We start from the raw sequence: 27,879 nt of genomic DNA on the forward strand, positions 1-27,879 counted from the left end.
TACGACTTAGCCATTGCGAATACTTATTGAAAGCACCATTACAGTATTAGCAAATGGTAATTTCTAGTTATGAGCAAATCACAAGCGATTGTTATGATTATAGAAAGTAATTAGCGATTGCAACTCAGACTCCAGATAACAACGCCGGTATTTTCAGTGTAGAGCTCCTGCGAATGACCTTTGTGAGAACTCCTAACACGTAGTAAGTACAGATAATAATAATAATACTAATACTACTACTACGACTACTACTAATAATAATAATAATAACCTCTCCTATCCTGTTCCCCATTCCCTCTCATTATCGAACCACCGCTCTCACAAAAGAATGATGCCAAATAGCCGAGAAGGATCAACGAAAATGGACAGACCGAGGATAGAGCACTGACTAGATCTCCGCTGGACAAGTGCAAAGAGAATTAGACCCTGGTGAGGCTTATTGACGCTCAAATTCTACTGGAGAAACATGGCCGTTGCTAGAGAGAGATCGATAGTGGGCGGCTGTTGCGATAATGCAAATCTATTTGCTAATTTCATCAGAAGAGGTGAGCGCACTGGAAAACTGGGAAGACTTGTTGTAACTCAGCTTCTAGGGAACACTACAGGTGTTCAATAGGAGATCTTTGATGGCCTGTGTGAAAGCCCATTTGGAGTGGATAATATTAATAAATAATAAGAAAAATAACTGTGAATAATGTGTATTAGTATACTTAATACCCATTGTTATCCGATATTTGTCCTCGTAAAAGCGGTATTTATAAGCGTGATACGGCTGTTTATTATTTGTGTTATCGCCGTCGATGCGTTATTACAAGGCGTAGCATGTAAGAGAGATGCTCGTTTAAACAGTTTCTTTGCCGGAGGGATATTTTGAATGACTTCATGCTGAATAAGGTATTTTGACTTCATGCGATGTTTGTTCATCTTACTGTAATGTTTTCGGTAACTTTAATTAATATTTATAAAAAATAAATAAATAAACGCAATGTCATCCTCTTCATAGCTATAGGCTATGTTTTTCGGAGATTTGCTAAAACATTGCACGGAAATTTCCGCAAGCTAAAATTAATTCGCTTTCATTGATCTAGGAAGAGAGTGGTCTCTTTTTTTTTCCACACACTAGGTTTAAAAACACAAACAAAAAACAAACAAACTGTTTCCTGTTGTTTCTGATGGGTATGCTTGTGAAAACACTGCTGTGTAGCCTCATAATGGTAATCATTTTTTAAAAATCAACGACTTCAAGAGTAAGACTTAACCGTTTTTAACCCTAAGCACGGTAGACAGAATGACTTCTTAAAATGAACCAATAATGATTTCAATGAGTTTTAAGTTAAATACATTTAAAATGTAAAATAATATTATTTTAATTTCATTCCAGTTGGTTTAGGATTAGAATATGACTAGAACACAAATACCTCAAATATGCGCTCTACAACTCGAATTTTACATTACTTTTTTTTAGCCTAATAAGACCTGGCCCTGTCGATGGGGCATTAGAATACGCCGACTGTCCCCCTGCAGATGGTAAAAGTCCCTCAATGGAGGTCCTGGATATGACCTTAAACTATATCCAATGGTGAGGCCCCAGCTTGTGGGCTTTGGGGAGTGTGGAGCCACCCTTTAATTACCATTGCTCCCAGGTCCACTCTGACCCGGAGTGGTAGTACCTGTTAGGATCCCAACTATGGATAAAATAGAAACCGACGTGAAAACAACAAATACATTCTATTAAAAAAAAAATTCATTAAAATCTTTGGATTCGGCCTTAAATAACCCGAAAAGGGTTGATATGCCGTAAAACAAAAACAGCCAACCAACCTAATAAGACCGATCTATCATCGGCATTTTTCGAGAAGCTTACGTAAAACGTGGAAAGAAGGTTGAAAATCTTAGTCAATTATATTCCAGCCCCAACGTCGTTAAAGTAAACATTTATTATGAAACGAAAACTAAAATTTATAATATATTTAAACAGGAAAAAATCAAGAAATATTATAATAAAATGTTGCTATCCGTTGTTTGTTACTTAAATAATAAATATTAATTCCAAAAACTTAGTTTATGATGAATGTTTTCTTCGTGATTTGTATTTATCATTTTACTATAAACTGTTTAATAAATAAACGTAGTTTTTTCTTCTTAACAACAAAAATATATATCGTTTTCCATTTTTCAACTCATTTTTATTTTATTTAACAAGCTTTCTAATAATGTATATACTTATGTGTCAGTAAAAATTGTAGCGTTTGTTGAAAAATATAAATTTACGACACATTCGTTCAGTAACTTCTCGCGTTTTACGAAAACTACCCGGACGTTTCCATCGATAGCACGTACATTTTCTATATTTTGTTTCAATAACGTCTTCATAATAACTGAATTTTTTTTTACACGGTGGTCACCACTTATCAAGGCCCGGATGCCACTCAGGGATAAGGTTTATTGCAAGTACAATACGTTAGTGTTGAGATTTGATGAAGTGTTTACTTAAGGGGGCGGTTCATTAGGAATTTGTTTACGTTAGACTTGAAGACACCCAAGTTGTAGTCAGGTGGGAAGCAAGCAGACGGAACAGAGTTCCACAAGCGTGCAGTTCTAAGAAAAAATCCCTGTTCATGGAATCCACGTTTTGATTTAGGCACAGATAAAGAGTGGGGGAAATTTTTCATAGTGGATTCAGCTAGATGGGCGTTTTTCGTGAAAGATTGGCGAGTTGGTACATTATATGAAAATGCTTGATAAAATCTAGCCTAATACTTTAGTAACTAGTTACGCCATCGACTAAATAATATGCAATGTTGTTTTAAGAAAAACTTACTTATTGTTCATATTTTGATTTAGATAAATACATTTAATTTAATCATGATTTAAAGACAGTTGCATACAGAAATAACATTATGATATGTAAAGAAAAACTACCTCAAGCATCCTCAATATAACGAAAATTTATTCTAGTAAAACGATAGTCATTTATTGTTCATAATCGCATGAATTAATAATAGTTATAAGAAGTAGTACGCGTTTCATTTTTCTTAAAATATAAATTATGCTCTGAAAGAAACGTTATATGACTGTTGTGGAGATGTATATGTTTTTCTCCAAATAGCATTCGTTTTATTTTTAATATACAGTAGAACACCGGGTCGCCATAGCATACGATTTTTTAAGGTTACTATGTGTAATACGATATTTTCTGGCCCCTGGTTAGAGTATTGCTCCGCTTTACTATGTTTTTTTTTATAATGTTAATTGATTTTATATATATATATATATATATATATATATATATATATATATATACATATATATATATAAGAGGGTGAGTGTTTATATTTTGTACTGTACTGTATTTTCTTAATAATGGTCCATGGCGTATCCCGGGGTTCTACTATATTTTGCTTCACTGCTTGTAGTATTATTGAAAAAGGTAAGGATAGAAAGAGCCTTCAATAAGTTTCCTGATTTTTTTTTTGTACAATCACTTCAAATTGTCATAGATAATTGAAAATTCAGTATGTTATTGGCATACATCTGATGGAAGGACTGACGAGTTTTAATGAGATCAAATAAACAGCTACAACGGTAATTGGATTATACCCTAATAAAGCCTGATTGTTACAGCTGGTGAATTTAAAAAATGCAATCTGGCAGCGAGGAAAATTTATAAGAACGATAGTCAATAAAATTCTGTTTTAAACTGTGAAAACTGCGATAGAAACGTACAGTATGCTTCGAAATGCTCTTTGGCCATCTTGCCTGAATCGTGTATCAGTTTTTGAGTTGTTTTCAAAGAATGCGGGCAGATTGCGTTGTTTCAAAGAATGCGGGCAGATTGTTAAAGATGAGGAGAGGTGTGGCCGGTGCAAGAAAATAAGAACATCACAGTTGATTGGCCAACTAAAGAATTTCATGAACAAGGACCGTCATATGTCTATAGAGATAATAGGTACACAGTCTTATGTCAATGTTGGAATTGTAAACACAACTATTCGCGAAGTACTGAAGATGTGGAAGATTTGCGCGAAACTTGTCCCAAGAATGTTTTATCCTTTTTACTGATTATTTGACCAATGTAAGCATCAAGTCCCCGACTCATTAAGGGGGTCTAGAGTTTAATGCGTGCACTATCTTTAAAAGTGATTATACGAAAAATGTCTGCAAACTTTTTTAAGGCACATCGTTTCTTCCTCGATGTTGTTCTTAGTGTAAACACGTTGTTATACGACGAGAAGGTGATAACTGGGACAGCCACGTTTATCGTTACGCATATCTACTTATGGGTGCTCACGTAGTGATATTATTCTAATCGGATCAGTATCGCAGGGTCGATGAGTATTGGTTATATGCACGTCTATAAACTCGAACAGCGTGATGTTGAACATCAAATTTCCAAACACAAGCTATTGTTTCTCATATTAACGGAATATAAAGTGGCCTTATGATTTTCAACAGGTTCTCAGATTAGTCCTTTTTTAGTCATATCGTAACGCATCCTGGAAAATATATGTTATTACATCTGAAAACTAGAATATACATACGCATTTTGTGTGATATATATTAAGCTCTTTGAATACCAGAATACTCTGTTGTCTTAAAAGGTCGATAAGTTTTCAATTGTGATAATCAGAGACTGATATACGAGTTCTATAAGCTACCCCTTTACTGTATTTTTTCTTTCGGCTAGATCTTTCTTCTCCTCTCCTTTGGTCTTTAGTTGCTACATTTTTTCCGCTTTATTAAGATTCCTTTCTTTCAAATCTAAAGATTTCCACTAAAAAAGTTTAAACTCACAACCATTTACAACAAATAATAAATGGGTTGAAACTCCAACTGTAAAAATACGATGTAAAAACATAAATCTGTTGTTGCTAAACAGCGCGCCATGAGACGCCGTGACTCCGTAACTCACTCAGGTGCGTCATGCTTAAATTGCCTTAAAGTGTGATTCTATATAACCAGTAAACATCGCCCCAAAGAATGTAAACTCACGCGTACAAATACATACGTAGATATATTTTAGTTTATCTGAGTAAAATAAAAACGGATAGCACGTGATTAGTCACACTGAGACTAGCAATCGCTTAGTTTCGTAAATATTATGCTTCTAAGAACTAACCATTTCTGAAGGATTTAATAAAAAAATATTCATAAGTTAGAGATTATACCCCTAGGATAACTTGATAATAAAATTATGTTTATAATTCCTGTGAACATACATCCACCTACATTCAAAAACTCGAAACCTGAAGAGCTACTCACTTTTGTCCTGCCCAAACATTACGACATTTACACGTGACGAAATTGATATATATCCACTGAAAACAACTTACAATAAACCAACATATTTTACTCCGATGAGTATTTAATAATTAATTTACAATGATTATTAAACTTTCAAAAGAATCCAAGCTATATGAAATTTAAATAAAGGTTTCCACTTCTTAATATTTTACATTCTTTTACTGGATAGACCCATTATGATGACTAAAAGTTCACACGATGATAAGAGTAAAGGCTATTACTACACCCCGTGGTGATAAGTATTGATGAAACCTAGAGATTTATTATTTACGAGAACAGCTCAATAGAAACCTTGTTTAGATTGGATCATGAATTACCACGTTATAATAACCTGGTTAGCAGAGTAACAATAATGTGTTCCACAGACGGACAGTTCTAGGAAATTGTAATAGTAATTCTTCTAATGCACTCGCCTCCAAAAGACAGAAAGTCTGTTCTGTTTGCTGTCAATACACAGAGTCTGGGAGAGAAAGGAGAGGGAGAAGTAGCAGTATATGTGGTTGGTTTTATGGGAAAGGGTGCGGGACTAACTGCGAGAACTCGCGAGATTTCAGAGGAATAAAACACCAAATTCGGACGGATAGGTGACTGTACTTTTGCTCAAGTAGAGAATTCGGCGTTAGGAGAGAAAAGTCTCTTCCTAAAAAAAGTTCCGGCTCAAAGTGAAAAAGAAAGTGAGGCTGAAATAAAACGGTACACATGGAACATTCGTTAAAATTAAGGCGGAAGTAAAGAAAGAGACAACTTATTGTCAGTTATTGTAACTTGTCGAGTATTTGTTATGCGAGTACAAACTAAACAGCCCGTAGTTTCACAACTTTAACCTGAAAACAGTATTAAATAAAATATAACCAGCATCAAATTGAAGATAAATTCAAAAAAAGAACTTACTTTTGATTTATCTGTGATTAAAATCTCTGCACATGAACAATTTATTAATAGGTTGTAATTTTCTTTCGTCCAATTTAGATTTATAACCAATTTCAGTATTATTGGAGTCTATCAGTTGACATTATGATACGCTTTCACTGCAATAAAAAGAAATAAAAATGAATGATTCGTCGAACTCACGAAGCCTTTAATGAATGAATTTTTAAACTCATGACATGCTTTCTTTTTGCAAATGGGTCACGACTTATCAAGGCCCGGAGGCCACTCGATGATAACAAAAAATGCGCGTACGGTTGTTAATAGAAAACTATACTAGTAATCGTTAGTAGTGGACATTTGGTAAATTGGATTACTTAAGAGGACGGCTCATCCAGAACTTGTTTACGTTGGGCTTGAAGACAACCATATTGTAGTCAGTTGGAAAACAGGAAAACAGAATGGAATTCCACAGAAATTTAAGAAAGAAGCTTTGTTCATGGAATCTACATTCAGATTTAGGCACAAATAAAGAATGTGATAAATTATTGATATTGATAACTAGACGAGTGTTTTTTGTGAAAGTCAAGCAAGAAGGTCCCATCGATTTAGTTTCAGATGAGGACTTGCCATAAAGATAACGATAAAGCTGAGACAGGCTCGCAACGTCTCTTCTGTGGGAAAGAGGTTGGGGAGAAAAGAAAGGGGAATCCCTCACTAAGTTAAGAAGTCAATTTTAAAATCTGTCAAATCAAGATAATATACTTCTAGCAGCTTCTGCCCAGATGTGGCAAGAGTAACTCTTCCTTGGACACACTTGGCTCTTATGGAGAAATGCATCAGCAGTGATAAATTCTAATGGAATTGGAGAATGATTTCTACCATTTTTTTCCAGCCAGAGGGCAGCCATAGAACCGAGTTAACGTAATTGTAAATATAACAACTCATAGAGATAATAAGAAAAACATAAAGAGAAAAAGAAAACCCTCGCTTTAAGGCTGAATCAATTAAGAACTTTTCTTGATTTTAAAAGAAAAAGAAAAAGAAATGTGTATTAAATAGACTGCGTGTTGTTTTTCGAAAATAGTGAAATATACACTTTTTTCGGAAAAAATATAATTAGTTAGACTACATGTTGTTTTAGAGACAATTAGATATACGAACTTTTTGAAACAAAAACGAAAAGATGAATATTTGTTAGATTGCATGTTGTTTTTCAAAAACAATGAAATATAAGAACCTTTTTCGAAAAAAATATATAATTAGTTAGACTGCATATTGTTATTCTGAGACAATTAGATATATGAACCTTTAGAAAAAATATTTAAAATGTATATTAGTTAGATGCATGTTGTTTTCAGAGACGATCGTTTAGATTAAACTCTTTCTTAGAGAATGAAAACAGACTGTGTAAACTCCCCTAAACGACACTATTCCAAGGGTAAATACAAACAAAAGAAAAGAAAAATGATAGTAGAAGGCGAATACTCGGCTATAATTAGAACTGATTTTTATTTTACTTTGCTTTTATGATGAATTATAAGGATACATAAGCTTTTTCTGCTTTTATAGAAGGACATATAATGTTTTGTGCCTTCTATTAAATTATACTAAAGTATTTATATCACCTTTCAAGCAAGAATATATACCTCAGTAGAATAGTGCATGATTTGTATTCTTTTACATGTGAATTGGTGGTTGAACCGCTAATCAGTACGAACTAGGTAGGATGAGGCATCGCTCGGCATAAATTGTCCGGGACCTTATAAGATTTGAACAGATCACCGTTGGCTCAAAGACGGACGAGGACATGTGGATGTGTTAGAAGCTGGGTGAGCTAAGAGGGCAACTGTGACATAACCAGCAACGCTAACAAGAGATTAACACAGAGGAGAGGTCCTGAATGCTAAATGAGAGCTATGGTTTAAAATTGTCCCCCAAATTACCAGCGATAGCGAAATTCAAGTCATTTTTATTTCAATGACAGGTATGGAAAACACAGATAAACCCTGCCTGAAGGGGAGATGATGTAAATTCACTTCCTTTGTAAAGAAAAAACAAACTCTTTATATTCATAAGAAAGACTAAAAAAACACACTCTTTATATTCATAAGAAAGAATATTTATATTATACATGATTGTTTGGAGGTATTACCGGATGTTTAGGTCTCGAGCTAACCTCTAGGGCTAGTACGACTCCGGGTGTTTGGAACGATATCGACATTGTTGGTGGAAAATTACCAGATTTTAATGTGAGAAAGAGGTAGCTGATTATCCAATCAGGACTAACCAATGTGCAACAGATTAAACGATGATTAGTTAGAAAAAACAACAAAGCATGTGCCTACCCACCCCAGTCCGTAATATATAAGCCCGTGCCGAGAGAGATTTAGAGATTTTTAAAAAGATTTCTGACAGAGTTTCCAGAGAGTATTGAAACTGGGGAAACTGCACACTGCACCCCACCCCACCGTTCGATAAGCAGTCGACCGTTAACTGATTAGAAACAAGAATCGATTATTGAATAATTTAAAAAACAAACAAACTGATTAATGACCTGTTCTTCGACTATGTAACCACCAGAAAGAGAAAACTTACAAAATACATTTTATTTATTTTAATTTGATCCTCTTGTGAAAAATTGTACTTATTTAATATTTGATATTCTTATCTTTCTCGTTTGTGAGTAATTAATTTCAGACGAAAATCGGAACCAGCATCGGATATTATTATTGTTAATACTTACAAGCGAAATTAAAAGAACAACAAGATTAAATGATCTTTCTTTTCAGAAGAGAAATGAGAATAGGAGGAATCATCCACGGCTGCAATCAGCGTCGTATCAGCTTTAATTACGTGAGAGCGACTGGAGCTGCATCGGGGAAATTTGTTGGGCATCCTAACCACTTACAACTACACATCGTGTCCCTTGTAGTCATATGTAGGCAAGAAAACGATATTTGAGGTCAGCGACAGGGATTCAACCCACACAAAATAACAACCTCCACACTAGACTTAACTTTTAAATAAAAGACTTCCTTGTACAGTTACCAGGAAGTCATTTATTTTAAAGTTGAGCTACTGCGGCCTTCTTCATGTTACATCTTAGCAGAGGAAGGTCGGGTCGTCACACAAGACGTTATATGATGATCTGAAGAGTCATTATGTTGTAATATATATATATGTATATATATATATACATATATATATATATATATATATATATATATATATATACACACACACACACACACTAGCGGAGGGTACCTGGCGATGCCCGGCTGTTTTGAGGTGTATGCGCTCGGCGGAGGCGGGGGTGTTAATGAAAACCTAAGAATAAGCGAATTAAAAAAACCCCAGAAAAACGAACGTTAAAACTTAAGCGGGGGGTGGGGGGTTACTCGGGCGGTGGGGGGGTAATCAAAACATCGAGAAAAAAACGCAAAAAGCTAACATAAGGAAAACGAACGGTGTTAAATGTAAAAATCGAAAAAAAAACAAAGAAAAAAGAAAACAGAAAAAAGAACGTTAAACCTGCTTTGAAAAATCTGAAAAAAAAACAAAAAACAAAAAACAAAAAAAAACCCGCTTAAATAAGCCTGTTTCGATATTAAAATTTTAAAAATATCTTGGTACCCCGGGTGTTTTTGGGTGTGTGTGGTCGGTTGGGGTGGGGGTGTTAATGAAACCATAGAATAAGCGAAGTAAAAAAAAACAAAAAACAGAAAACCGAACGTTACGTAAAAATGGCTTAAATAACCGTGCTCCAATATTAAAATAAAAAAAAAATCGAGAAAAAAGACATCTCACACCACGATTCGAACCAAAACGTTCAGATAATTAACCAACACTCTAACCAACTGAGCTAACACGGCGTACATTAAATTGTGTCAGTTCGTCAAATATTTAAACTAAATCAGGTCATTACGTCCTCTGACGCATGCATAGAACCGATCTAATTATGAGAGGAAGGTTTATGTTGACCCTCCTGTAGAAAAGTGTTGATTTCAGGGTGAAAAAAATTACCGTTTTTAGCTTTTTGTTTGTTTGTGAATTTTTGTTCAGTCTGTCGAAAGTTTTTAGCAGACACTCAAACATACACACATAGACACATATATACATACGTACATTTTCGCTGTTTTATAGATTATAATTGTTCAAATGAAAATCGTCCCAGCCCAAACATAAAACAACTATACGTAAACCCCGTACAATACGTATTCAATGTAAAATCTACAAACGATTAATGTTATATAGTAAGATTACAGACTAATAAATTAATACTTCCTTTTTCACCAGACACAACGCTCATTGTGTATGAAAGTTAAAGGATACAATAGGTGTGTCGGGAGTTGTGTGACTGCTGAAAGGAAAACCATAGTTCACTTTGAGCCTCCTTTATAATTATGCCAGGTAAGCTACATAGATTTACATGAAAAATTACAGGTTTAAACAAGTGTTAAAATTATTTGACACCACAAAATATCAAATGCTTCTCCGTGAAAGCATTAAGAAAAAGACACAATCTATGCTGCGTTTTAATTATAGTAAACACACAAAATATTTCTTTAAAAAAAATGTACAACACCTTTGTTTTTTTGTAATATTCGGATTATCATAAACTGTTTTTATTGCCTTGGATTTTATTCACACAATATTTTGATCTATATTAAACCTCGACTTTCTTCGAGTGCGTTTTGACCAACTCGATTATCTTTTTTTTATTGAACTAGGGAATTTGACGAAACTGTTTACTTATTAGTAGAGGTGGGTGGCTCGTTCCGTCAGGAATAAACAGTTAGAAGTTTTATGTGATTTGTAAGTGTAGTACTATAAAGTAAGAGTAATAAGTGCAAGTTATAATTGGTTTTATCGAGAGTTTTATGGAGATTGAAGATGTCAGCCTCAGCACACGATATACTAAGTATACTAAGAATGCAATATAAGTTAGGTCAAAATTCCATAGTGAGACCCATGTTCAACAAAAAAGAATTCCGACTTCAACGTGATGCACACATAAACGCTTAATTGTTGTACAGTAGAACCCCAGGAAACAGTGACCTAGCATACATTTTTTTCAGGTTACAATGTGAAATACGATGTTTCTCATGCTCTTGGTTTCGGTATTTGCCCCGCTTTACAGTGTTATTTATAAGGTTATTTGATTATATACTTGTGCATTACTGCGCCATATTTTGTTTCTAATTTTGAATATGTACTCTATTAAACGTTGGTTAGGACTAACTATTCGACGATTTCACCTTACTATCCCAACCCCGGAACTGAGTAATGCGGTATCCTGGGCTTCTAACTATATTGTAATTATTGTGCTGAATTTTGTTATTCCATGGCTATGCAAATTTGACCCTTCGAGGACGTGTCATAGAGGCCGTGGAATCTGGTGGCTTACGTCTTATTTGTTTCCATTAATAACGCATTATTGGACTGGTGAGATATTGCTAATTTCGTAGAGTTAAAAGATTCTTCATAGGGGACTTCCCCCGAATAAAGTTACACGTCTTGTAACCTTTTACAGGATGCTCGTATGGGGCATGTCTTAATGCATAGAAATATTGCTCAGGAAGTATCGTTTTAGCTAGCTAGCTTGATAGATAGATAGATATGTAGAGAGGTTTGTAATAACGTCGAGATTTAGATATATGCGTTATGCTGGCGGCGGTATACATATTATTTTTCATAAATCAATTATCTATATAAAGGGAAACATTGTTTTTAGCGTTGAAGTAAAATCTGTTTCTACGGTATGAAAATGCAAAAAAAAAAAATGATATTATGCGCGTACCCGTTTATTTGATTTATTTTGTAAAGTAGCATACATTACTTCTGTTTGTAATCATTGTTTCAGTAAGAAACAAATACACAATAACTATTGCATTTCAAAATCTTATAAATTTAATTTCGTATTAACACATCCAGATGTTGTTTTTCTTTTTACATATTTTAGATAATAAGACAAAATTCGAATAGGGTAACAAAGTGGCGAACGGTAAGAGAATTGGTAGTTAAAGAAGAAAACACTCCAACTACATGGTATAGCAGAAAGTGAAGTAGGCAATAAAAAAGTATAGGTGGATGGTGCGTTATATTTGACGAGAGCGTGAAAGAAAAATGTAGGAATGTGAGATAGTATTAGAATGAAACCGGAGTAAAGCAGTTAAGATAAACATGAAAAAGACTTAAGTGGGAAAGGTGAAAAGGTTAATAAAAACACTAATATATAAAAGTTCTTACTTAATAACTTAATAAAGGTTAATAAAAGCACTAATATATAAAAGTTCTAACAAAATAAAGGTATATTAAAACGGGTGTTCTATCTATTATTTTTGTTATAGGTGTTTAAAACATTTACTTTTACTGTTCGTATTTTTTTAAACTTATACTATTTAATATTTGTAGTTATTTAATTATCTTTGCTAATAGCAGAGTCAGTGTGGGTACGCAAGCATAACATGTCATGCGTCGTATAATTTACAATATACTTAGTAATTTATGAATGTACTGAGCTATTAAATTACTCAAAATCGTACGCGTTTTATCCTAGTGGGGAATCGTTTAGCTATATAGCCAATTAGATTAATTGCTGTCTTCATTGCCGATTTGGGGCCTATTCCTCATCAAGCTGGCTTAACAGCATTCCCCGATCTGTTATCTGATCCTACAGCTCGCCACTTTGTAAGGATTTGCGCTACTGTTCTCTTTGCAGAATTTATGATTCCTTATTTTTTTTCCTATTTGCGAGGAAACCAATGAAAAGCAAGCGTGTTTGAAAAAATAAATGAGATTAATGTAATGTATGAAATAGCTATATGTCTGTCTGTCTGTCTGTCTGTCTCTGTATGTTCAAAGTCTATATCCTCCGAAACGTAAAGCCGCAGAGCCGCAGAGCCGCACAAGGGACCTCAAATTACTGGATTTTTGCGGACCATTCATTTATGGGTCTCTGACTGGTTAAAATACGTTTTAAGATATCAGAAATGGGTACAAATTGGATAGATTGTCATACGTTTTTGACAGTAATCTTAGTTTATTTTTTAATTTATAATTTTAAAGTAGTTCGTGTGCGTGTCTCGGTGGTAAACCGGTAACTTCATTAGCTAAAAATTCTACAGTTTTGTTTGCGGTTCGAGTCAAGCGAATGCCACCCAAATACTTTTATTTTACTTATTAAAGCAGACACTATATTAATATATACGAAATGTAAACGAATTAAAATCGCATATTTAAGCATATTTTACGCCCGGGCAAAACTACCCCCCTCACCGCTATATTATAAAATTGCTATGTTTTTATCGAGTTGATTTATTTATTGTGTCGATTAAGCTAGCTAAATTATTTAACAGGGAACGGCCCTTGCTATTACTTAATTTTTTTCCGAGACAAATACGTGACAATGTGATGTCTTTTCTTTATCCTTCATTAATTGGTTAATGATTATACATAATTTTGCTCAAACGGTTTGTTCGAAAGTATCAAATTACTTGTTATATCTCGTCCAATAATGGAAGAATTTGTAATGAAACTACCTTTAAAATATATGACAAATACGTATAGAAAGGATTGATTTTATTTAAAATATTACCACTATCCTATGGAGATGGTCGAGTTTTACTTAAAGTTAAAATAAACAACACTATAATAAATAACGGATGGAGTTTTAAATAACTAAAGCTAAAATACGTAAACAAAACTCTCGGATACCGTGCTGGATCTACTTGTGGTAATATATTTAAACTGGTATTGAATGCTCCTATGCCCGGCTAGTTTCATTAAATTGCAAATATCGTAGTCTAAATTCAGCCATTGTACGTCTAAAGGAAAAGAAACTTCATCTTGGAGTGTGCAAGCATTGTGGTGTGACTCCCGGTCCTTCTTCTCCGTCGATTTACCAGGTCTTGCATTTGAAATCTATTTCTGCCGATCTCCCTTTGGGCATTTCATCCGACGTTTGTGGATTCTTAAGCCTCGCTGGTTTTTGCACAGCTTTCCACAAATGTATGCTTTCGTGTGTGGTTGCGCGTTTTCAATCGATGTTGAAGAACCTGTAATTATAGGGATCTCTTTCGCTTCTCTGCTCAAGATCCCTAACGGATATATTAGATATTGATTTCTAGTAGCATTTTTGTACGATTCCTCCAACTGAAGCCTGCATTTCACATAGCTAATCCTACCTGCTCTTTTATTTTTCTCGTTTTCTCCGATGTCAACTGTCTCTCCTATTGTCGCCAGTTCTGTTCCCCGGTTGTAAGAAAAAGAATAACATTTGCAGAATACATTCAGATGCATTTATGTTGACCTCAATGTAGACTGCCCTCTTTATTGCCGATTTCTTAGAAGCAGAAAATAGAGAATATTATAGTCAAGCAGGGTGGAAGTTAACCTATTGTTTTACATTCGATTTTCACTCTAACCAAGTCACAATGTCCCTTTGATGTAGGGGGCTACTATCGGGGACATAAGATGTATGGATACAATGTAGGGGGTTTAACAGCAAGACGTCTCTTCAAATTAAACTTGAACTTCTACATGTCAGTACAGTTGGGAAAATAGGAACCCGGAAGGGAGTTTCAGAGTTCAGCAGTTCTGGGAGAAAAACTATTATAGTAGAAGGGTTTCTTACATGTAGGGACCTCTACTATGTAGAGGTGGGATTTTGCTGATGTCGAGTTTATCGGGGGTATTTACGTAGAGGGGGTACACGGGCGTGTAGTTCGTCAGAGAGCATCCATCATTAGAATACTTGTAGAGCAGGCAGAGGGATGCAACATATCGTCGATCAGACAGAGGTTGAAGCTTGGATGACAGTTCAGGACCTATAAGGCTGGCGACTCTTTTTTGAAATCTGTCCAGGTGTGGGAGACTAGTAGCAAATGATTCAGTCCAAATGTGACCACAATACTCCATACATAGGCGAATGGTTGCACTGTAGGAAAACAGGATACTTTCAGGCGTAAGTAAACTTTCTAGAGAGAAATAGTAAAGTAGAAGTCATTCTGATATCTAGGTCCCTAAAATTAAAGAAGTATGGTTTAGCTATTTCTCGTGTTCGCTAGGAGGATGTACGTCGAAAGAACGCAAGTGCTAGGAGTTGATTAGAATACATTACATCAAATTACTTGCGAAATCAGCAGATTGGTGCAGCAATTGGGCAGTGGTTAGCTTGACCTATGCGCGACTAGTGGCACATGCACCAGTCTTGTGTTCCAAAATACTTCAAGAATAGGTGAAACGTGGTTTTAATGGCATACAGTAGAATAGTGTACGGTCACAATCTTCTCAGAAACATTTACGATGTCCTCAAGGTATTCGTTCTTATTGATGTTGCATGTGAAAATCATGGAGTTTTAAAGTATCAGATAGTTTTCAATTTGTCATGCCAATTAGTTGTTAAAAAGGGTTATGGAGTTGTTAATCTAAAGAAGTTTACGTGTTAGCATTACATTTTACTATTGGTTTTCGGTTTTATTTAATGCCGTTTTACAAGGTTTTATACAATTGCCTTAGATATATATGCATTCGCTGTTTGTCTTTTATCATAGCACTTCTAGATCATAGTCGGGATGAAAACTTCTATTATTAACAGATTTCCTTTAGAATGAGCTCCAGTTTCCGTTGCGTTTAAAACAGACTAAATGTTAAAGATTACCACTTTATATTGACATATGAAGGTTGTTATAGGTCAATAAACATATTGAGGAAGGATTTTTGCTTTTCATCTACGCCTGGATTATGATCAGGATAGTTGTCACTCCAAATCACGTGTACGGGTTTCCATAAGGTTTATTTTTTGTATTCTCATGTGAGGTTATAGTGCAAGTTGAGATGAACGTACGCTACCAAAATTGGCACATATAATATTGTTATGTAATAATGCGCACGAGTGATTTTTACGATGATAAAATCTTGCTGATGTAAGCTTTTCGGGGTGATGACAACGTTCACTTTCAAAGTGTTATACATCTACCTTATTTCACTCATCCCTCTCCAATGAATTAGCTAAACATGTTATGTAATAAATTCCGCCTATGTTTTTATACTCATTCAAACACCGCTTATATTGCTTCATGTACACCCTCATTCTTCTACTCTCAACATTTAATTCTGAAGTAGAAATTTCATTTATTTCACTTATGTTACTCGGAAAAACACCATCGTATGTCAATAAATATAATATAAGGAAGGTCGAATTCGTATTTTGGCTGTTAGGCATGCTAGTCTTAAATACGGATAGATAACTTCTGAACAAATCTTATATTAAGTTATACAAGAATTGGTCACGTAGGGCCTAGATCATTTCACCAAGAACACGTGCAATCGGAAATTCTTCGCATTTACCAGGACACACACGCGTCCATGTTATGACAAGCCATTCCAGCTGGTAGGAGGTCAGGTGTAGATATAAAGGATAATCGTGTCCAGATCGGAAAATCCAAATTCATTCTCGGCGTCCCAGCACGTAAATCGTCGGTTATTCATCCTCACCGAACCAAGGTGTGTCCATGTGCGTCTCGAATTAAAATGGGCGGTGTGGAAGCTACCATTTCCTTTATACAGCACGTTTTAATTAGCCTATATTCAACTTTCGCTGGCATTCAGCACTGTTTTTTTATTTTATATATGTTGTAATATCCCAGTGACTACGATTTTATATAGTTGATCATGAGACGAAGTGATTCCTTGCATTCTCCTGTTTATTCCACCATACACGATCATTCAAAAGAAAGAGGCTTTCAAGTTTTTAACTAAAAATATATTATTGTTAAGATAAAGTACAGTAACTCATTTCATTAATGCGTCATTATGATCAATTTGAATGGAATTACAATGCGTTATAAATAATACTATATTTCCCCACTACAATATTCCCGCGTTCCTCTGGGTTCTTTCCTAAAATAGACACAAAGAAGAAATGTGATTCCGCGAATAAGTATGACCGAAGATTACAACCTGTTTCTCCTCTATATTTTTCATACTCTTTATATATATATATATATATATATATATATATATATATATATATATACATATATATATATATATATATATACATATATATATATATATATATATATATTAATTTGCTGAAAAATGCGTGTCTCGCTGTTTATAAATACGCGGTTCGAGCACTATAAATTGGTAGACGAATGTTTATATTAATAGACATTCAGGTAGATTATTCGTGGGCACCGCTCCAATAGGTCGATTAGGAGAACTGCTGACTATCAACGCGATGGTTCTAGGTTCCATCGCGGATTGAGAGTGCTAGTCTAGCGGCACTGATGAGTTTCAATAAAACGAAACAGGAATGTACGTCGATGACAAATACATACACACACACACACAGACACATATATATATATATATATATATATATATATATATATATATATATATATATATATATACGATGATTGTAATCCATTGAGGAATTCTACCGTTTTAAACGTTTCTCTCAATTCAAAACTTAACACCTAGATTCATGAGTGCTTGTTTTACGTGTAGGAGTTGTTTTTATTTTTATTCATCCTTTGGATTCATTTAATTGTAAACATCATAACGATCTTCATGACTATTTAGGAATTCTATCGTTTTCAAACTTATCTCTCAATTCAAAAATTAACACCGAGATTCATTACATGTTTCATGTGTTGGATTTGTTTTTATTTTTTCATTGTAAGGGGCTCTGATGAACAGTGAGTGTCCTTCGCCATATAATACACACACACACACACACATACACACACATATATATATACACACATACATACATATATGTACATATATGTGTATACATACATATATGTATACATATATAATAGGCATATATATACATATAAATACATATATACATATACATACATATACATATATATATACATACATATACATGTATATATACATACATATACATGTATATACACACATGCATATACATGTATATGCATGCATATATGTATAAATATATATATATATATGTGTATATATATAGTTATACATATATATATATATATATATATATATATATATATATATAGGCTTATTTGGCTATAATTAATGATTGTATTGTTTACTTGGACCAGTAGCACTACGGACAATTTTCTACATTTCTTTTAAATTGAGACCTCTTGAAAAGCTCAAGTTAAATTTGAATGCAGGCAATACTAAAGAATGCTATTAATGATTACTTAAGGTATGTATTGAGCAATATAACGGCAGTTCTCCTAAATAATACGAATAATTTCGCTTGAATGCCATACATATTTCCAATTTAGACGTTACGTCTCCTAAGCTAAACAAGACACGTTTTTAATTTACGTAAAGCGAAACATTGTGGAAATGACATTCAAGTTTGGAACAGAAGTGAAAACATATATCAAGTGTAGTATACGAAGATTGTTTAAAAAATAAAGCCTCTTTTTTTTTCTTTAATCGAACGTTGCACAGTAACGTAAACGGAAGTTATAAAATAAAAAAAAATTAGCGTTTTTTTTTCTCCATAATTTTTTATTATCTTTTTTTACATAGTAAAAACTCTCCTCTTAATGCATATTTGCCTGAAAAAAGGGTGGTTTTGTATGAGTGTCTGCAGCACGATGTTGTATACACGAATATATCCAAAAGCAACCTTTAATATATTTTTATGTGAAGAATTGATGAGCTACGAAGATGGGATTGGTGTCATTAAATCAAACGAGCTTTCGTGCAGAATTTATTTTTCTACATAGTGTCTGCGATTTGTCAAGAATCTAATGACGAATATCTGCTTTAACACGAGTCTCTGACAGGGATTGCTTTCCTAGAGTTTCGAATCAATATTTTACACAAAGAGATAAAATTCTCAGCAAAAAAAAAAAAAAAAACAGTATTTCAGTCATTATAAAAATAGGATTTACAACCTTCTTATCTATTAGAGTAGAATGAAAGCATAGCCTTACTTTTGGAACGCCTCTTGTATTATAAGAGATTTTATTTCAGCACCTCCATTCCATAATACGAGTAACATAATATTACGCTACTATAAAGAGAGATGAAGTCCGAATATCAGTGTGAATATAATAATCCAAAAGTGATAGAGAGATATCTTAAAAAAAAACTCTTATTTAGTAACATATATCTTGATAGGGCTATGCATTTGCGTAAGCTCATAAACGCGTGCAAATTTATGCTCTGATGTTTATATGATTTTATTTATGCTTATTTATATTCAACACTTGGACGAACATTGATTTAGTCACATTTTGTCTAGATAGTTAACCCCCAGAACGGCAGTGTTTCTTTTTGTTTACCTAGTTGAATGGTACTTAAAATACCAGCATATTATAGAATGTTGTGTATGTTTGTGTCGTTGATATTTATCCAAGTGTCATATAGCATATATAAGCACTTTTCTAAGAATATTTTTTCCGTTCCAGCCTATAATGTTGATTATACCCATATATGTTGGTCCCTATATTCATGAGCAGAAATTATTCTAATTGGAACAATAGTAATGTTTTCAATTCAAGCTTATCAGAGATAAAATATAATAGCTGTAAAAAGGATAAGCCACTTATTACTAGAAGGGAATGTGTCAGGGATCGCGCTACAGAAAGGTATTTGGCGGGAACTTTTCGTATATATATATATATATATATATATATATATATATATATATATATATAATTTAAAGGAGATTAGAACAATAGTCTAAAGAGCTGAGTGTATTTTAATGTAACAGTGAAATTACTAGTTTAATTAAAATACAGGAAATAGAAAGTGCTCGTTGTAATTTAGATATATAATAAGCTCGATAAAAAGCACGGATTTCCGAAACGATCGTACAGATAATTGATTTTGTTGTTGTTCCTTCTTATGAAACTGATTTTTAATTTAATTAAAATTTGATTTTAAAATTTAAAAAATTTTAAAAATTTAAAAATTTAAAATTATAAATCACATTACTTAATATATATATATATATATATATATATATATATATATATATATATATATATATATATATATATATATATACGTGTGTGTGTGTGTGTCCGTCATTTCGTGCTGGAACGTTTTCATCTTAAATTCAAGGCAATTATGCAGAATGTAGAATATAAATTGTTCTTAGGCTTCTGCAGAATTTTGCAGAATAGCCAGCATATCTGAAATAAAGCAACTTTTTGGCTAGGTGTAGATATTCTCAAAGGATCTCTGACTCTTATCTCATCTCCAAGCGTCGGCTCTAGTGATTTATTCGGCATTTATAATAGTGTCGTTATTAATAGTTGCACATCTTTTATTCTGTCTCTTTTTACTATTCTCTCTGTCATTTTATCTTCGAATATTATGGCTCGTTATTTTCCTGGTCTTTTCGTTGACAATCCTTTTTATCGATGTTTCTGGTGCTGCTCTTCCGAATCTAATTTCGAAAACTGATCAGACCTTCGATTCAGAACTAATAACTCCAAATATATTTACTGGAATTATTACTGATCTTGAACAATCTAAGATTTTCGGTTCTGATTTATCCTTGTTGTGCGCCTGAACATTTTCTCGAAATTATTCAATTTATGTGTGTCTCACTCACGCTCCCCTTATAAGGAGAATTCTGTTTGCATTTTCTTTAAAATGATTGTGGACGTCCGGATCCAAGATATATGTCTCCCGTTAGTCTTCTCACTGTTATTAGCAAAGCTTTTGGAGATGTTGGTCAAACACAGTCTTGTTCATTTTCTGTAAGGTTTGATTCTTTTTAATAATGTCTCTATTGGCTTCGCGGTTTTCCTTTTAAGTCTTATAATGGAAGGCATCTGTCAGTTTATAGAAAATCACGCGAGTGAACGATCATTGCGTTTGACATTTAAAAAGCGCCCAACAGAATTTAGCATTCTGGTCTTCTAAATAAACTTCGAGATTGATGTTCAATTTCTTGACATTGTCATATTTTTTCTGATCGAAACTTTTCCTATAAATGCTCTAGTCAAACACTATTTCGTCTCGGTATAAATGACTTTTCATGCAATATTATTCAGATAATCAACATTTGTCTTCTCTCACATTTGCTGTAGTTCAGGACGCTTCACCACCGAATCTCCACGACTTCTCCAGTTCTCCGATCTCGCATGCCAGTTTCCAGGTCCTAAACACTTCCAGTCCGTTATCCTGTAGCAGGTTACCGATTTAGGTCATGCCTCTTCTATCACGGTTTGAGTGTCCATCTGTTGGTATCCAGAGAATTAATCTGGTTGCTTTCCATACGCTACCTCATGCAGTGACCAGCTACTCTCATCCACCTTTGATGTATTTTCAGTGATACTGGTAGTAAGTCACCATAAAGCTGTTGGTTTGTTGCGTGGCTCCCCCATGATGTATTGAGGTCATCCTGAGCATCTGTGTGTAACAGCCATACAGTCCCGTCTTCGGCGCATTGGTAAGAGTCCATGCTAAGCACCATAGATAAGGACTGTTTCTACTGTGGCAACAAAGAGTCTTACTTTCAACCTTTCTGATAGAGTGTATGACGATATATTGCTCATCTTCTGATATGCACTCAATGCCAGTGGTTTTCTTAATTCAAAATCCTTTTCATTACTCTCTGACCATGCTCCAAAGGTACTTGAATTTTTCGAAAATTTTGAGCAGAATCCCATCAAGTGCTTTACCTGCAATTAGGTCAATGGGATTGAAGGCCTGTATCTCTGTTTCTCGTTATTGCAGTACAAGCCCACCAATTACGCGTCCTCTTCCAGTTGGCTAAGGACTTTTTGGGATTAACCAATTTCCTCAGTTATTAATGTTAGCTGAGATAATGCATGACAGTATAGGTAGAGATGGATACATTTATCTATGAAAGAAATTCCCTGTTTAGAACGTTTCTATCTTAAATTTTAAGTAATTACTTAAAATTTAAGATAGAAACGTTCTAAACAGGGAATTTTGAGAATTGTGAGTAATTATGCCTATATAGATTTAAGCATCATAGATCAGAAAACATAAAAAAAATTAATAGATAATTAATTGACGCTCGTTTTTTCAGAGAATTATGAAAACTAGTTTACGTTCATGCATTCGCTCGCATATCCACGACTGAGTATATAAGTTCGTTTTACTAATTTTTCGATAAAAAGGTATGATTTTAATATGAATATCGAGCGAGCAAGAAAACCCACATTTGTAGGGAAATAGATTTTTCTCCATCGTTTACTGCAACTTAGCATGACACTATGATTAGCATAAAGAAAAAAATTGTTTTGTGGATTCTAGTGTGCTTTGATTTGATGCATAGAGAATCATATAAGATGTTTGTTAAGATGAAATACGTGTATTATTCGATAATATAACACGATCTAAATGGAATATTATAAGTGGATATTTTACTGACAACCGATGAATAAAATCAACAATGGACAAAACAAACGTGCCAGAATCTATGTGATTTGTCCAACCTTAGAAAAGGGACAAAGATTAGATTACAAACGGGAAATAATAAAACATAAAAAAAGAATAGAAGGCGAGGTCTGTTGAGACATAATAAATCTCCAGATGTTGGCGACATGTCTGATCGCTGATAAAGAAGAAGCAAACAATATAAATAATACCAGTATAAACACGATAAATAACAAAAATGAAAAGATCCGAATGATAGCTTAAGATCAAACAATGGTTCTCTCCGAAGGAACAAATCCTCCATCACTAAGGGGAAAATGCTTGTACATGTTACATGTGTGCAATACATTTTGTATTTCGACTTGGAGCTGGTATGACTTTAGTATGATTCCCTCAAATAAGGATATATCATCTTTCGTGTTATCGTACCCAATAAAAAAAGTTCCCCTGGGCTATTAAACACACACTCACTAATAGAAGCATACTAAAGTGCAACAGTTTTCTTGTTAGGACGAGAATTCTCTGCACCTGTCTGTGTAACATTACACAGTTTTACACTCGTGCACACATGTAGGCCCCCAATATGTGGCAGACACCGTCGCAAAGGAACAATGACAAGGAAAAATTCGACGTTTTTTCTCGTTAAAACAGCGATATTTTTCCAGGCACTTTACCGAAAAAAATTATCTTAATCCTTATTAATTTTATATTCTTTTTTTTTTTATTTTCTGGCATACGCGTGCCCGCGGTCGATGTCTCAGTTATTTTGTTTTATGGTTATTTAATTCCGCATTCAGTAGATTTTGGAAACTAAGTTTATGTATAACATAGTTTATTACATTTATTCGCGGGGTGTTGTTTAACTACTTTAATTTGCGACATATCACTAATTTTAACGTTGTTCAATGTCAAATCCAGTCATAGTGGTAAAAAAGCGTTTTTATGCTTCAGGTTGTAATATCATTAAATATTTATGCATCTTTATTTATTTATTTTTGTTACAACATATCATCCGTTTTCCTGTGATTTATATTTAAATCAGATGATTCAAGATCTCGATGCCTTAATATAGTTTTTATTGTGTCTAGTTAGATTTTACAGTTACGTCATAGTAACTATTAACTTGTTTAATGATTTTACATAGTTTTTATTCTTCCAGTTCTGTTTCTTCAAATATCTATTTATGGTGTTCAGTTTCTTTGTTTATAGCAAAAATGTTTTCATATTTTAATTTGGAGAATATGATTGAGTTTTGCAAGCTGACGGACAAAATCAATAGGATCAATGTTTAGTGAATTAAGGAAGTTGACATCTGATTTGATAACTTCTGCCCAATACTAGCAATGCAAATGCTATAATCAATTAAGACATATACTTCAGCACCTGTAATACGTATACTATAGTACCAGTAATACATACACCAGAGTACCAATATTACATGTATTATAGTGCATGCAGTACATATGCAACAGTATTTGTTGTACATATAAAGCAGTAGCTTTAATACATATATTATAGTACTCTAATACATATAAAACCATACATGTAATACATGTACTATAGTACTTGTATATATATACAACGGTACCTGTAATACAGATAAACATTATCTGAAATATGTATGTTACATGATAAAGTGCTGTCCCCCTTTCATGTAAGTAAAAAAATAGGGAATTAGTTAAATGTAAATATGAAATAAGATAGTCAAGGATTCGAATTTGCGAAGCTAGATTTGGAATTGAAAATTCCAATCATAAGTTAACATAAATACAGAATGTTATTGAAATAAGGAATGTGGAATTGCAATTGTTTAGCTTACATATCTGTTATTAAAAAGGAATGTAATGATGAAATTTGTGCTGTTATAAACATAAACATTAAAATAAGGAATGTAATCGTCAATTGAAATTGTAAACATATTACTCGAAAACTAGGTTACTGAACTCGGGGTCATGTCAAGTTTTGAAACGTGACGCATTTCATCCAACGTGCTTTATGAGCACATGTTTAATCATGCGATGACGTGACGAGTTCTCAATATAGGTAGAGTTTTAGATGCAGTCTCGGAAAAAGAGAAGAGTCGGGGAGAGAGAGCTGAGAGAGAGGTCAGAGACGGCTGCTGACGTCAAACCTTGGAAGCGAAAGGTTAGAGAAGAAACAGCCATGTAAAGAAAATTTGAATTCCTCGAGCGAAATCATGGACCGGTCATGAAATAAAGGACGTCATCATCTTTGTGTATCTGCGTCTTCGTGTTGTGATTCAACAGAAAAGGTATTGTCCATTTATATTATAAGAACTTTGTGAAAATTATCATCTCAAAATAGGTAAGAAAAATATGTATCAGTATTTATAGAAACACTCCCGTTCATACAGAACTGTCAAATGTATACTCTCTCGGTCTATCTATCTATCTATCTATCTATATATATATATATATATTTATATATATATATATATATATCCAATCTCCTCTCATTGTGCACTACATGCTGTCGGGTCTCTTGTATTAACATGTACCACGAACAGGAACATATTAAGACATATGAACAAGCAACACCTGAACACTCCTAAGACTCTAATCTCTCACTAAGCCTATCCTAAGACAAACAACAACAATACAGAATATACGTAATAAAAATAACACACAGTATATAACATATTCACATATTAGGTACTTCTAAAAATACAACCCTTACTTAACACGTATAATACAGTACCTTTAATACATATACTACAGTAACTTTAACGCATACTATAATGTCTGTAATACATATACTATAGTACATGAAATACAAATACTACAGTGTCTATAATACATACACAGCAACACAACATATGCGATACTATTTGTAATGCATATTCAACTTTACCTGTAGTTTACATACTATAATACTGTTAATACACATACTATATCCCATGTATTAGATATACAACAGGAATACAATAAATTACTATACAAACCCGTCAGAGCGGGGACAATGAAACATATTTATTGGGCCTTCGTTTTAGTTTGTGGTAATTGAACTTATATCTATATGTACTTATGGATATATCTTTTCCATCGGTGTTTTAAGGCAAAAGTCGTTTCTTATCGGATTGTTTCGTATGGTACCATACATAAAAAATAATTTATTTTTGGTCCATCGACAAAACGATGGTGAACCTGTGAATTCACCGTTGTCCGTTCGTTCGTCCGTCCGCAATTTTCTCAAACTAAGCCTAAGAAATGTTTACATTTTGCAAAAACATTAAACATGATGTGAGTAAACTAATTAACAAAACAGATTTTCTGGAAAAACTCCCGTCACCCCCCCCATGGGTGTCTTTCGGCTTGAAATGGCTAAAATTGACAGTTTTGTGCTCATTGAAAAAAAAAATGATGCCTTGAATTTTTATAAAACTTTCTGAAAAAATTGTAACTAACTGATTTCTATATAATTTTGTTTATGTATATTTCGCGATAATCCTTGGGTGTGCTCCAGCGCTCTTTTAGGGCTAATAAAAACACTCCATTCTGGGGACTATTTTACAATATGTGTTCAAAATTTTCTGTGCATGTCTACTTAAGAGTTTTGGTTGGTTGGTTGGTTGGTTGGTTGGTTGTTTTTGTTTTACGGCATATCAACCCGTTTCGGGTTATTTAATGCCGAATCCAAAGATTCGGAAGAAAATTTTTTTTAGTAGAATATATTTGTTGTTTTCTCGTCGGTTTCTATTTAACCCATAGTTGGGACCCTAACAGTTACTACCACTCCGGATCAGAGTGGACCTGGGAGCAATGGTAATTAAAGGATGGCTCCACACTCCCCAAAGCCCACAAGCAAGGGTCCTTACAACTGGATATAGTTTAAGGTCATATCAAGGACCCCCATTGAGGGACTTTTACCCTCTGCAGGGGGGGCAGTCGGCGTATTCTAATGCCCCACCGACAGGGCCGTAAGAGTTTTGCATTGTACTGAACACAAATTGATATATGTTAAGATGTTGTGGACTTTTGGGGAAAAATAGGGGTGGGAGCAAATGATGCACTTGCTTATTTAATTTTTTTGCATGGTGCAGAACTCAAATTTATATATGTTAAGACCTAATCCATGCATGATGGTAGCTTAACAAAACCACCTAAAAATATGGAGATAGCAATTTCTCATCCAGATGGTTTCACATACAAGCTTTAATCAAGCCAACGCATGGCCTGAGGATTAACATCATGGAACGGAGATAAATCAAATAAATTTACAAATTGAGGGAATAGATTAAATTTGCTAAAAATGGACTAAAACATTTAGTGTCAAGGGGATTGTAATATACAGGTTTTCGTCAACAAGTTAACTACAATATAAACTTTACGTGTGCAATCATCTATTGACTACGAGCAGCTTGTAATAGAGACAAAACGATCATTAAGAACACGTTTTATCTGATATTCTCCTAATCTATTGTTGTTTTACCTCTGACCAATTGCTAAAGGACCGCCTTTTAATCCTCGCTATGCGTCCACTGTTAGATAACAATAAATAATTATGGTTTATAACCTATATAATATGTGTTTTAATGTATCAAATTTTAACAGGTACAAACTATTTTTCTGAAGATGAAATAACAGTTTATAATTATTTTTTGGTTGTTTAAATTACTTACTTCAGTTATTTGTATAAGTTCCCATAATTCTATCGATCTGGCGAGAAAATGGTGCGTATTAGATAAAGTTCTAAGTATAATTCAGTTATAAGTGGAACTCCTCAAGAGGTTGACAGTTCAATTATCAGCCCAGGGATATACTCAGAATACAATTGCGAATTACATAATTTCTTCGTCTTGAAAGGAGCGAATGCTACTTGCGTGTATTTAATAAGCATTCCATTCGAAATTCCGTGCAAATTCTCGAGTTTTACAAAAAACTTGCCGAGTTCGACAAGAAAGACATGGAGCAGTTCTATAGGTTCGCTAGGCTAAGTTTGAAGAAGATATCACTCAAGATGAAAATAGTAGCCTGAACAATACAAATATTACATGTTACAGCTTATATCGTAAAAAGCACAACAATATTATCAATAAATGACTAGTCGTGTCTCATATGTACTGTTGAGCTCTCTTACCTGAATATAAAATTATAAATCTTTTTTTAGTCTTTAGATGTAATTATGCATATTCGTAAGAAGATTCGTCGTTTATTCACTCGCTCGGTTGATCACGCTCCAATTTTGTCTGTCTTCATTTCTCCTTAAACGTACAGATTGAATAAACACATCTAATAGATAATATAAAAAACATGTCTGGACGCATTTAAAATTAACAGCGGGCAGGGAAATAAGAAGGGAAACACG

At 33.8% G+C, this 27,879-nt stretch overlaps 1 protein-coding gene across 1 annotated transcript in view; it reads right to left on the minus strand.

The window, feature by feature from the left end:
* Positions 1–27,879, minus strand: part of LOC145248915 (sex peptide receptor-like) — a 1,158,544-nt gene that overhangs the window by 765,511 nt on the left and 365,154 nt on the right. The window contains exon 3 of the mRNA XM_080110699.1: positions 6,196–6,332. The gene's annotated coding sequence lies outside the window, so the exon portion shown is untranslated. The remainder of the gene's footprint in view (positions 1–6,195; positions 6,333–27,879) is intronic.

Source organism: Euprymna scolopes, chromosome 27 (genome assembly GCF_053919585.1).
Source record: "Euprymna scolopes isolate OS-2025 chromosome 27, ASM5391958v1, whole genome shotgun sequence".
NCBI lineage: Eukaryota > Metazoa > Mollusca > Cephalopoda > Sepiida > Sepiolidae > Euprymna > Euprymna scolopes.